General features: G+C 40.2%; 1 protein-coding gene across 7 annotated transcripts in view; it reads right to left on the reverse strand.

The window, feature by feature from the left end:
- Positions 1 to 12404, reverse strand: part of CHRDL1 (chordin like 1) — a 226606-nt gene that overhangs the window by 122104 nt on the left and 92098 nt on the right. The window contains exon 1 of one of the 7 annotated variants that reach the window (XM_054473181.2): positions 3470 to 3675. The exons of 2 other annotated variants lie outside the window; for them this stretch is intronic. The gene's annotated coding sequence lies outside the window, so the exon portion shown is untranslated. Of the gene's footprint in view, positions 1 to 3411; positions 3676 to 12404 lie in introns of those variants that run through there. 4 more of the 7 variants (XM_054473178.2, XM_054473176.2, XM_054473171.2 and 1 more) reach the window with 4 other exon arrangements.

A 12404-nucleotide genomic window follows, 5' to 3' on the forward strand; every position in this document is an offset into this window, starting at 1 on the left:
GATAGAGGTCACTGATGTTCAGGCTTCTAACCTGCTAGAATAAAAAAAAAATGTCGGAGAATTTACATAAGCGTAAGTATTGTTTGCCTGCACAAGATAAAGGACTTGCTTCTTCTGTCTTGCAAAGCTTGTGGGCGAAAATTCAAGTGAATGAGGGTGCATTCCTATCCAAAGCTGAGGCTAAGTCCTTACAGGCAAGTCATAGGAAAATGAAAATAAATTTTGAAATCTTCCTTTCTAAGGGAATTAAAGTTGATTTCTCAAGAGATTTTTTTTGGGAGAAAAGGGAAACTTTAGCTTGCAAAAACGGTTATTTTAGCAAACAAGGTAAAAGTAACAAGCATGAGACCAAGCAATTTCTGAAATGAAAGTTAACTAATTTTAGCTTCAAGACTCTACTTTTACCATTAATCCTTTTGGAATGAAGTACAAATTGATCAGTTTCTCCTGTGTCCTCTATGAGATCTACAAGGATCTTTGGTTTGGCAACTAATTTTGGAATAGATGTAATTAGCAAATGGATGCAATTAAACACCTGAAAAGTTTTATTGCTTAAAATGGTTCCGACATATTCCTCCCCCAAGAAGTCCACTGTAAAATGGAAATTTTAAATGGGCCATTTTTAGGGGACATTGGGCAAATTAAACAGATAATTTGTTCACCTTGCACCACCATGCAAAAGGCCATTAAAACAACTACAATTCTTCAAAACATGAGATTGGCATTCCCAGTGTAAGGGGTAGAAATCTTAAACCTTTTGAACATTGGAACACAGAAAGTTTGCTGTAGCTCATATCTAGTCACGGGTCATTTCCACAGACTTTAGAGTTTGCAAAATTCTTCCAATGGGTGATCTGAAAATATTGAAATGTTCTAAAAACACCAGATTCAATCTGAATGGGAAATGAACTCACTGATCTTTCCAGAAAGTCCAACCTAAACATTGCACATAAAGAACTTGAAGGAATGCAAAACGATCATTTTGGAGAATTGAATATCTTTGGGCTCTGAAGTAGATGTTACAGCTCCTACTTAAATGCTATGAAGTTGCCTGGGTCATTCAAAATCCACTGTTTCAAATTATGAATGCATAACCAAGGAAGAACTGATGACAGAGTAATTTGTGTTATCAGGCAAGATTTGCAGCACCGTCTGCCTTCCTTCTTTACGTCCTCCCTGCTCCTTAAAGAACCAAATTCTCTCAGGACATGTTCCTACCCTCAGTTCTGATGTCTTGGTCCCCTCTGTGAGTTTGTGGCCCACTTACAATCACTCAGAATGTCACTGTCCCTTGAGGGCTACCACGTTTATTTGAAACAAACCATTTTCATTAACAATTTAACACAGCTACCCACCTCAGTGAGGTTCTTCCTGAGCCTATTCTAATAAGTTTAGTCCCCAAGCCTCCAAAAGAGAAAGATTTTTAACCACTGAAATCCAATTTATCACATTCATATATGGATTTCAATGGGTGTTTCTGAAACCATGGTTTTAGGGTCTCCCCATACGAGAATCAACAGGGCTGCTTTTCTTGTATAATGGTTGGGCGATTCGGTGAACAGTAGCATTGCTTCATAACTCAAGTTGGCAAGAAAACAGCTCATAGATTTTTTTGCCTTTCTTAGGTCCCAACTAATATTATGAGCAAATAAAAAAGTTGGTAACTAGAGAGCAATTAATCTCCTTTGGCGTTCCTGTCATCTGTGTGGCCTCCCAGGCTGTGATGGAGAACATCAGAAAATGAATCGCTTTATAAATATTCACTTTTGATTTACAAGATCCTGAAGTCCTGCCTTTGTATTCTGTGCAGAAATATGAACCAAGAAGAGTTCCCTCCCCAGATCTCCTCACTGTTCAATTTCTCTTTATCTCTTCAGCTTTTTCTTTTGGGGAAGGGGGTGGTTCAAAACATGTGTTGGGACTGCAGCAGTAAACACTAGCAAGCATTGCTCAGCGAACTTAGCCGACTCTTATTCTTGCAAAGACCCAAACTGTCCTTAATTTTTCAAATTATACTTTGACCCAGTTAACTGGAGTTATTTCTGCATTAACTCTCTGTCTGCTTCACACAGGCTGCTGTGCCATTGAACTTGCACTGGCTCTTTTACAGGTTACTTAGACACGTAGCCATTGACATGTTTCAGGGGATCCAGGACTCAAGAAAGCAACAACAACAAAAAAACCAAAACCCTGCAACTAACACTGGTAGTGGAGGTGGGATGGGAGAGTTCCTGTGTTTTACAAGAGAAAGAGAAATGTATCAAGTACCAAAAGAAAGGTATTTATTAAGGTGCTTCCATGAAACAAGCATTCACATTGTTCATTTGCGTTAAGCAAAGGGACCAACTGCTCCTTGCCCAGCTGTGACTGCAAGGCAATCTGGGCCATCAAGTGTCAGGAGCCCACTTTCAGAACAGGTCTCCTGGGTAGAACAGAAGCAAAGAGACATCCCCACAGGAAGGCTAAGGGATGAACACATGTCAGCCAGTTCTTCACGTCCCACAGTGTCTCTTTAATCCTCCTGAGAGGCTTGACTGACCTTGTAATCTCACATTGACTATCATCTGTGGGACAGCCCCTAGGGTAGAAATTTTCTTTCCAACAAACAATAAGAAAGACACTGGAGTCTCAGGCCCTTGTCCATCAGCTGAAATCCTCTCCCCACTCTACCACCCAGCAAGAAAAGTTCAGTTAACTGGTGGTGTGTGGCCACTGAAAATGGCAGTTTTAACCCAGGGTATCTCTTGTTGGAGGAAATGCTTTCATTGCTGCTTATGACTGACAAACAATGCCTCACATTTGGCTTGCAAAACACCTTTCTGTCATTTCATTTCATTCCACACAACTCCACCTTCAAAATGGGCACTGGGGGGACCCAGAGAACTCAAATAACTTTAGTGGCAGGGCTGGGAGGGACTGGAAAGCAGGCTTTCCGGGCCCTATGCTCTGGCAATATACCGCGTTGCTTCCAGAGCCTAGTGTTTCAAATTCTGACCCCCGTAGTCAGGGCCAAAAAATGAGGCAGATGGCCAGAGGACAGGATAGGGAGCCTTTCGCCCATCTACCCTGTTACATTAACTTTACCACGTATTCATCAGCAAAATGAGAAAACAGGCTCAGGAATACAGGCAGTGATTAAGGGGACTGCAGAGTCCCTTGGGTAGCTCAGGGTGGAGTACCTAAGTGACCTCTCAAAGCAGCAGAGCATAAAGAAATGCAGGCCCAGTGGGGAGGGACGAGCTGTGAGTTCGAATTCAGAGACCTCCAACTTGCTTTGGTCAGAAGCCTTGGGCCCCACCTCCATCCAGGTTGCTAACTGCTGGACCACAGAACAGGTTGGGGTGGCAGGGGAATTTGGGGCACCCTGAGGAAACTTCCAGGGACGGCTCCGGCCAAGAGAAGGCAACCCACCTGTGCAAAGGCTGGAAAAGGAGGTGAGGGAAGCGGGCGCCGGGCACTGCTCACTAACCTGGGCACTGGCCTCCTCCGTCTGCCACGCGTGCACGCGCTCCGAGCTCCCCGGGGCGCTCTCGTCCGAGGTCTGGGGCTCGCAGGTTGTGGCGAGAGCTAGAGTGCGCGCGAGGGGGGAGGGGGAACTCAAAAGTGGGTGGGAGGAAAAACATCACCGCCCTCACACCACGAGGGAGCAGCGGCTTGCTCGGCTCCCGGGGGCAGAGCCAAGGCGCTGGCGCGGCGGCCCGGGGCCACCTGCCCGCCCGCCCGCCCTCCCGCTCGCTCCCCACTTGGCCCGAGAAGCCGGCCGCTCGGCGCTGGCGGGAGTCCGCAAGCACGCAGCCGCTGCAAGCACGCACCCTTTCTCCGCCCCGGCACAATGGCTTTATTTCTGCTCCGCCGGCTCGAAAGTTTAAAAATCGGGAGAAAGTGTGAGACTCAGCCGGCTACTTTCCCATCACACAGCGCCCCCACTGCAGCCCCCCCTCCTTTGGCTAGGCGAGCGTTAGGGTCTTAAAGGGACCGCACAGCTCCTCCGGTCCCTCCTCCCCCTCTGCACTGGATGCACCTAGGAGCGCCCCACCACTCGCGCACGCCCTGAAGATACCGACTACCCTCGGACTCCCCTGCCTGGAAGCCCACACCCGCTCTCCTCCGGCACCAAGGCCTTTCTGAGGTGTGCACCTGGTCTAGTCCTGAGCTGGTGCCCTGGACACAGAATGAACCGGCCTCGCAAATCACGCCCTAGCATGCTGCTTATCATTTCAGGGCGTTTCCCATATCCACACTGTGCCTAACAGAGTGACAAAGCTTTGGTTTGGTGTCCTTAAAGGCGGGGTGGAGATGGGTGTGTGTAGGGTCGGGGATTAGAAATCCGCTTTCTCTTACAAACTGGGCTCCCAAGCCTCATGGAAAGGGCGTGTTCTAACTGTTAAGTGTCTTGAAGAAAACTTGGTGCCACCCACTATACCCACCATTTTTTTTTTTTTTAAATAAGTCCCTAAGCTTCTAAGTTGGGCCAAGAGCTCAACCTTGAAATCACAATAGCACTACTGATGCCTTGGTGGGCCTGCCTACTCCAAATTTGTGTTTATTCAACAAGTGATAGTTGCAAAGAATTGTCAGAAACTTCTAAGGTCCAGGAAAGTATTGCCTCGACAGACAATTTTAAGCCCCTAAATTTGGAGAAGAACCGCAGAGCTTTTTTCTAAATGAACTAGATAAATATCTATATTCCTAACATCTGTATAGTATTTTATGGCTTACGGAGTGTTTTCACACACATCAACATTACTTTTTAAACCCTCAAAACCAACCGAACTACCTGAGGTCTCAAGCGTTAGAGTTGGTGGGGAACTTCTGAACCATTCAGCTTAACCTCATCATTTCACAGAAGAGGAAACTGAATTGGGGGAAGAGGATGATGTATCTAAGGTCACACAGCTAGTAAATGAGAAATTTGAGATTCCAATCCAGATTCCCTGACTTTCAACCCACTACTCTCTGGTTGTTATCTCCAGTCTGTAGATGAGGAAATTGATGTTCAGAGAAACTGTGGCTTGTCAAAAACAAAACAAAACAAAACAAAAAAAAACAAAAAAAAAACACAACACTTATCAGGAACAGAAAACAAAGAAAAATTAAAACAAGAATAATTGTCCCTGAACGCTACCTCCTTTTTCTTTTTCAGAAGTGTTAATAGTATCCAACTAGCCCCTGCATTGCTGGAGATGTTTATTTCACTATTAACAAAGGAAAGGGGGCCCTTTCTGCAATGTTGCCTTCAGGGCCCAAAATGTCTAGCTCCGTCCTGCTGCCTGGGTAGCCATACACTGCCACATGCATTCAATTTGTGCTGTAGTATATCGGTTTGAACTTGCTGATTTGTTGCCTTATAACTGTTCTCATGCCGTTTAATGCAGTGATGTTTTGTCTTATTAGATTGTGAGTTCTTCAAGGGCAAGGAATGGTTGTTCAATTTCCCTTGTGCATGCATTACCCAACTCCCATCATTACTTCCAACATGCTTACAGAGTATTCTGGAAAATGAGTTTCAAGAGATAGTCTGAGACAAACATAAATTCTAGCATTTAAAATAAATAGACTCACTGGGATTTAAAATTCATCTGTTTGGCTACAACCACTCACTCCCTTGCTTGGTGTAGAATCCTAATTACTGCATAACAAACCATCCGAAAACCTAGTGGCTTAAAGCAAGCAATTATTCTCAATTGGTTCTATTGAGTTGATTCTATTGAACTTGCTTAGGATCTCTTATGCAGTTGCAGGCAACTGTATATGGGGCTGCTGGAATTCTCTGACAGGTTTTCCATTAGTGTAAATGTTAGTCATCCTTGTATTTTGTATTAGTTCCGATCTTGATTTCTGAATTGAGAACTCCCATTTGGGTGAGTCCTAATCTAGACATCCTACCAGGTCTTATAGAAACTTAAGTGATGATTGCCTTCATGCTTTATTTTCTCTGTTTATTAAACAGGGATGAGAGCATAATCTCATACTCATTTTTAAAAAGTTTTATTTTAAGATAATGGTAGATTTACATGCAGTTGTAAGAAATAATTCAGAAAGATCTCAAATACCCTTCACCGAATTTTCCCCAATGATAACATCATTCATAAATATAGTACAATGTCACAACCAGGACACTGACATTGATACAATCCATTCATCTTACTCTGATTTCACCAGTTTTATATGTACTCATTTGCCTGTGTATATAATTCTATGCAATTTTATCACATGTGTATATTCATGTGACCACCACCACAGTAAAAATATAAAACAGTGCCATTACCACAAGGATACCCTGTATTACACTTTAATAGTCACACCCATCTTTTCCCTTCCTCCTCTCCCTACTCCCTGTCAACTACTAAACTAAATTGTCCTACATCTCTATAATTTTGTCATTTAAGAATGTTACGTGGAATCATATGGTATGCAACCTTTTGAGATTGTCTCTTCTCTCTTCTCCCCCCACCCTGATATAATTCTCTGGAGACCCATTCAAATTGTTCCTGGTATCAATAGTTTGTTCCTTTTCATTGCTGAGTAGTATTCCATGGTAGGGATATATCACAATTTGTTTAAACCATTCATCTATTGGAGGATTGATTCTAGATTTTGGTTACAACTGCTATGAACATTTGTCTACAGGTATTTGAATAAACGTAAGTGTTCATTTCTCTGGGATAAATACCCAACAATGTAGTTCCTGGGTTGTATGGTAAATGCATGTTTAGTTTTGTAAGGACTGTCATACTGTTTTTAGAGCAACTGTACTATTTTATATTCCCACCAGAAATGTGTGAGAGATCCAGTTTATCTGCATTCTTGCCAGCATTTTTTGTTGTCATTATTTTTTATTTTAGCCATTCTGGTAGGTATATAGTGATATCTCACTGTGGTTTTAACTTGCATTTCCCTAATACCTAATGATATCTACCATCTTTTCATTATTTATTTGACATCTGTATATTTGTGAATATATTCACAAATATTTTATCCCAGTCTGTAGCTTTTCTTTTCATCCTCTTCCCTTGAACTTCCACAGAACAAAAGTTTTTAATGTTTTATGTCCAATGTATCAAATTTCTGTCATATAGATCGTGTTTTGGCATTAAGTTTAAGAACCCTTTACCTAGCTCTAGATCCTGAATATTTTCTTGTATATTTTTGTTTTAAAAATGTTATAGTCTTAAGTTTTACATTTAATTATGATCTATTTTGAGTTAATTTTTATAAAAGGTATGAGGTTTAGGTTGATGTTCATATTTTGCCTATATATTTTTGTCCAATTGCTCCAGTATCATTTGTTGAAAAAGCTATCTTTCATTGAATTGCTTTTACACCTTGATCAAACATTGGTTGGTCATATTGTGTGAATCTATTTCTGGCTTCTGTATTCGGTCCCATTGATCTATGTGTCTATGCCTCCACCAGTACCACGCAGTCTTGATTACTGTAGACATATGGTAGGCCTGAATTTCAAGTAGAGTGGGTCCTCCCACTTTATTCCTCTTTTTTAGGGTTGTTTTAGCTACTCTAGGTCTTGTACCTTTCCACATAAACTTTAGAATAAACTTGTCTATGTCTACAAAATATCTTACTGGAATTTAGCTAGAAATTGCATTAAACCTATTGATCAATTTGGGGACAATTGACAAATTTAATTTGTTGAGCATTCCAATCCATGAACACAGTATCTCTCCATTTATTTAGGTCTTCTTTGATTTCATTCACCAGTGTTTTGTAGTTTTCAGCATATGACTTCTATACATATTTTGTTAGACTTGTATCTACATATTTCTTTTTCTTTGGAGCAATTGTAAATGTTATTGTATTTTTAATTTCAGTTTCCACGCACTCATTGCTAGTATATATGAATGCAAGTAGTTGTTGTGTGCTGATCTTCTATGCCATGTGTTGCAGAACTCATACTTATTTAAAAAATAAATATGTAAGTGGAGGTATTATGAAATGATTATATATAAAATAATTTTCTGATAGCACAAACTTTTTGCCTTTTAAGTGCTTCTTGTCCCACTGGGACATAGAAAACTCAGGTTATTAAATTAACTTTCAAAAATGGCAGAATACATAAAGATTGATGAGTATATTGTACTATAGGTTTACCTCTTTTTAGAAAAGATGCCACCAACTTAGAGTTTGTATTAATCAGATACTTGATTCAATATATAGAAGTTGACAATTCTCTCTAAAGACCCTTTAGGATTATTCAGCTATATTCTAATGAGCCCCTTTGTTATTTGTATATGTTCTTGTTTGTTACTGAAATTTTTCTCTGTTGTATTTTCTTCCTGCTAGCCATTTCTAAAAACTGCTAGAAAAAAGAGTAATGTCCATCAATGATAGATTGGGTTGAGAAAATGTGGCACATATACACCATGGAATACTATGCAGCCATAAAAAATGATGAGTTCATGTCCTTTGTAGGGACATGGATGAAGCTGGAAACCATCATTCTCAGCAAATTATAGCAAGGACAAAAAACCAAACACCACATGTTCTCACTCATAGGTGGGAATTGAACAACGAGAACATTTGGACACAGGAAGGGGAACATCACACACGGGCCTGTTGTGGGGTGTGGGGAGGGGGGAGGGATAGCATTAGGAGATATACCTAATGTAAATGATGAGTTAATGGGTGCAGCACACCAACATGGCACATGTATACATATGTAACAAACCTGCATGTTGTGCACATGTACCCTAGAACTGAAAGTATAGTAACAAAAATAAAAATAAAAAAATAAAAAATAAATAAAGAAAAAGGAGTTGGTATGGTTCATCTAATATTTCCAGCTTTCCTCCTTTTGAGCTCACGGTAGGATTTTACTCCTCTTCCCTTTTTGAAATTAAGCATGGCCATTGGATTTGCTTTGGCTAATGAAATCTTAGCAAAAGTCATGTGTCGCTTATTTTTACAGCATAACCTTCAATACTGTCTCTTAGCACCAGTGAAAACAATACTGTTTCTTAGAATTTTATGACAACCAAATAAGTAAATAGCAAGAGTAGGTTATAGACTCTTGAAGGTAGAATTAAAAGGAGCAGATTCTCTTTGGTTTAATGTATTCTTGTAAGTTAAGCTGTCATTTTCTATTTATGCCTTTCAGTTATTGTAGTAAACAAAAATAACGCGAAGTATTTTTTATTTGTACTTTGTGTTATATCTGAATATTATCTTATAGAAATAATTTTCTTTTTTAAGTGATTTTAAGATATTTTTGGAAGCATTTTAAGTGATTCATTTCCCAAAGAAACACATCTCCAGATTTATAATAAAGGGCATTGTAAAAGCAAGATTTGGCTTACAGAAAATTTCAGGAACATATTTATTTTTAAAAATCAATATAATCTCATCATAGTATACAGGATTATATTAACTACCTAAAAGATGAAAGGAGTTAATTTCTTGATCCAAAATTATATTGTGCTTCATCATCACCATGAGTGGGTCATATGGGCAGAACATAAAATACACCACTTCTGACTGAAGATTTGTTTCAGATAGTTTAACTGCATTTCCAAACAGTTATACAAGGTGTTTAAAACTTTTAATCAAAGATGTCATGAAAAATTGGAGACATAATATGTCCAAGTGTTATACTATGCATAGAAAAATGCAATATGGTAGAATAGAAACTGCCTCTCTAGAAGCTGTATTCCTATAGAATGTTGATTCACTTTATCAAATTTCGTTTGCCTAGATAGCTTACTATAGGACCTCAAAGCATCCACAGTTCCCTAGAACCTCCATGAACTTCCCAGATTTTTCACCTTTATTCCCAGAGCTAGGCAGCAGATTGATTTATTATTATTTTTCAGCAGAAGCAATAAAAATCAATGTTTAATTGTCTTAACCACAGCATCTAGGTCTCCTCAGGGAAGTAACATGATGCACAAAGAACCAAGACAACTAAGACTATGGAATCAAGCATACTTGAATTAGAATCCCAAAAAGTCATATAGCCTTTCTGAGCTTGTTTCCTTATAGTATGTAAAAAGGAGATGATGATAAGGTAACTGTGGCAGTTCAATGGCCTACTGTATGTGGAGTGCCTGGAATGTAGTAGGTGCACAATAATTGTTTCTATCCTCACTGTCCCCTCCCTGCTTCCATCCACTTAGTCCAAATGTAAAAGCTATTGCACATTCAGTAAAGTTCTTTATTAGCTAGTCAAGCTTCAGTTTGTCTGTCTTTAAAAGAGAGTGGGGATAAAAGCAGGAAGAGAAAACCAATAATTAACCCAATTTCCCACCCTATTCTTCAAGGCAGGGAGTAAGTTGGAGAGTAGAGTGCCAACATCCCTTCAACAGGAACAGTAAAGAAACTAATGCCAAGATGTAAAATTACTCTCTCCTTGCACACAGGTGTGCAAGCATTAGCTATTGTCCTGGTGCCTGGAGACTATTATAAAATGTTAGATGCAGATTTGGGGCTAGTATGCTCTTCTCTAGCTTCATATCACATGGACTAGAAAACAAGACTCAAGCCAGAGTAGAATCATACGAAGCCACCTGGATATTCTCAGATCCACACTGCCTATTCTTTTAGTTCTCAAGTAAAGAAAATTTGTTTCTCATTAGGAAAGATGCCGGCAACTCAGCTTCAGAGCTATAACCCAGGGAGTAAGAGCAGGAACCAGAGATTCCATAAAGCAAAGATGACAAACTGCTGACCCAAGGGCTGAGGAGAGCCTGCCCACATTTTTTTTTCAAAATTTGAATTGGTTCTAAACAATCTTTAATTTTTGTTATTGGAAGATTTTACATAAAAGACCTTGATTCCAGTTTCTCATAAAAAAATAGATTTACTAGGAACACTGGGCCGACATCTCTCCATGGTAACACAGACTGGAATAGAGTAGTAGCCGCTGCTTTTAGACAGCATATGTGCTTGCCAACTCCCACAGTCCCCACCACTCCCCATTGTGTCCCTTTTGTTACCCTCAGGCATGTTTTACTCATTCACATTACTTTCTTTTTTTTTTTTTATTATACTTTAGGTTCTAGGGTACATGTGCACAACGTGCAGGTTTGTTACATATGTATACATGTGCCATGTTGGTGTGCTGCACCCATTAACTCATCACTTACATTAGGTGTATCTCCTAATGCTTTCCCTCCCCCCTTCCCCAACCCCAAGACAGGCCCTGGTGTGTCATTCACATTACTTTCATAACCTCTAGAGATGTTTGAGTTTGAACCACTATGTACAATGATAACTATTTGAGAAGTGGCTTTTTAGGGAGGAAAACAAAAACCCTGATTTGTAGCAATTTCCGACTTCTGTTGTGTAAATATCTCCTACATGGCCAATTTCAGACTAACAATGTGTTGTCACTTAATGTGAAGTTGGTAAAAGCTGTGCACAATGACTTCTCACAAACTGGTGAGAGCTGGCTCTGGAGCACTACTGGCTTGAATTTGCTCAAAAAAGCTTCATCGAGTTAATGGAATAGTTAGGAGCATGAGCCAGGAGATCTTATTCATAGAATGAGTCAGAAGTCAACCAGAAAAAGTAAGATTCAACACTTGACATGGAACCTGTCTTTAGACCAACACTACTTCCTTGTTCTCTATGTCTTTTTAAAAATCCCACAGGTCAATTATCTAGCCTTTGGGCATAGGATAATCTCAGAGGGAAGTATGAGCTAATGAAGGATGAGCACTAGCTTGAGGAGATCAGAAGACACAGTACAGGACCCCTAATAGTACTGCTGAGTTCTTCCTGAAACTGAATACTGTCCTCCTTTTGTCCTTATAGGAAGGAGACTAAGGGAAGGGACTGCGGAGAGCAGGAAGCCACCCATTTAGAACCCAAGTTCAGAGAGATATTGAAATAGGCTGTGAATCACATCCAGAAATCTCTTCTCACACTAGAACTGTAGGGCTATGACCTCATATGCATATGGCAAAGACCACAGGCAGGGACGTCATCCTGTCCTATCCCGTACCGGAAAGTGACTGTGCATAGAATACTACCCTGGAAGGTGAAAACTCTAAAGCTTCTTAGAGACAGCTTAGTCCAAATCTGATTAATTCACAGAGAAAAAAACTGAGGCCCAGATAAGTGGCACAACCAAGTCTGGAAACCAGGTTTTCTAACAGCCAGTCTGGGGCTTATTTCTTCTACCTCACACTGCCTCTCAGGAGTTAAAAAGCAAAAGATTCAGTCCACCAACTGGTTGTGTTGCCAAACCAGCAACATGAATAATATTTTTTGACTGAATCAACTGTCTGTTTAGGCATCATGTAGACATAGTCAAACACTCATCTCCAGTTTTCTCTGTGTTTGGATGATTTAAAAACCTAGCAGAGAATCTGCACGTCCAGGGAGTTTTGCCAAGAAAATCTGAATATCTAAACAGTCACTCTCACATTGGCCCTATAACCAAGTGT

The sequence above is a fragment of the Pongo pygmaeus genome, chromosome X (genome assembly GCF_028885625.2).
Source record: "Pongo pygmaeus isolate AG05252 chromosome X, NHGRI_mPonPyg2-v2.0_pri, whole genome shotgun sequence".
Lineage (NCBI taxonomy): Eukaryota > Metazoa > Chordata > Mammalia > Primates > Hominidae > Pongo > Pongo pygmaeus.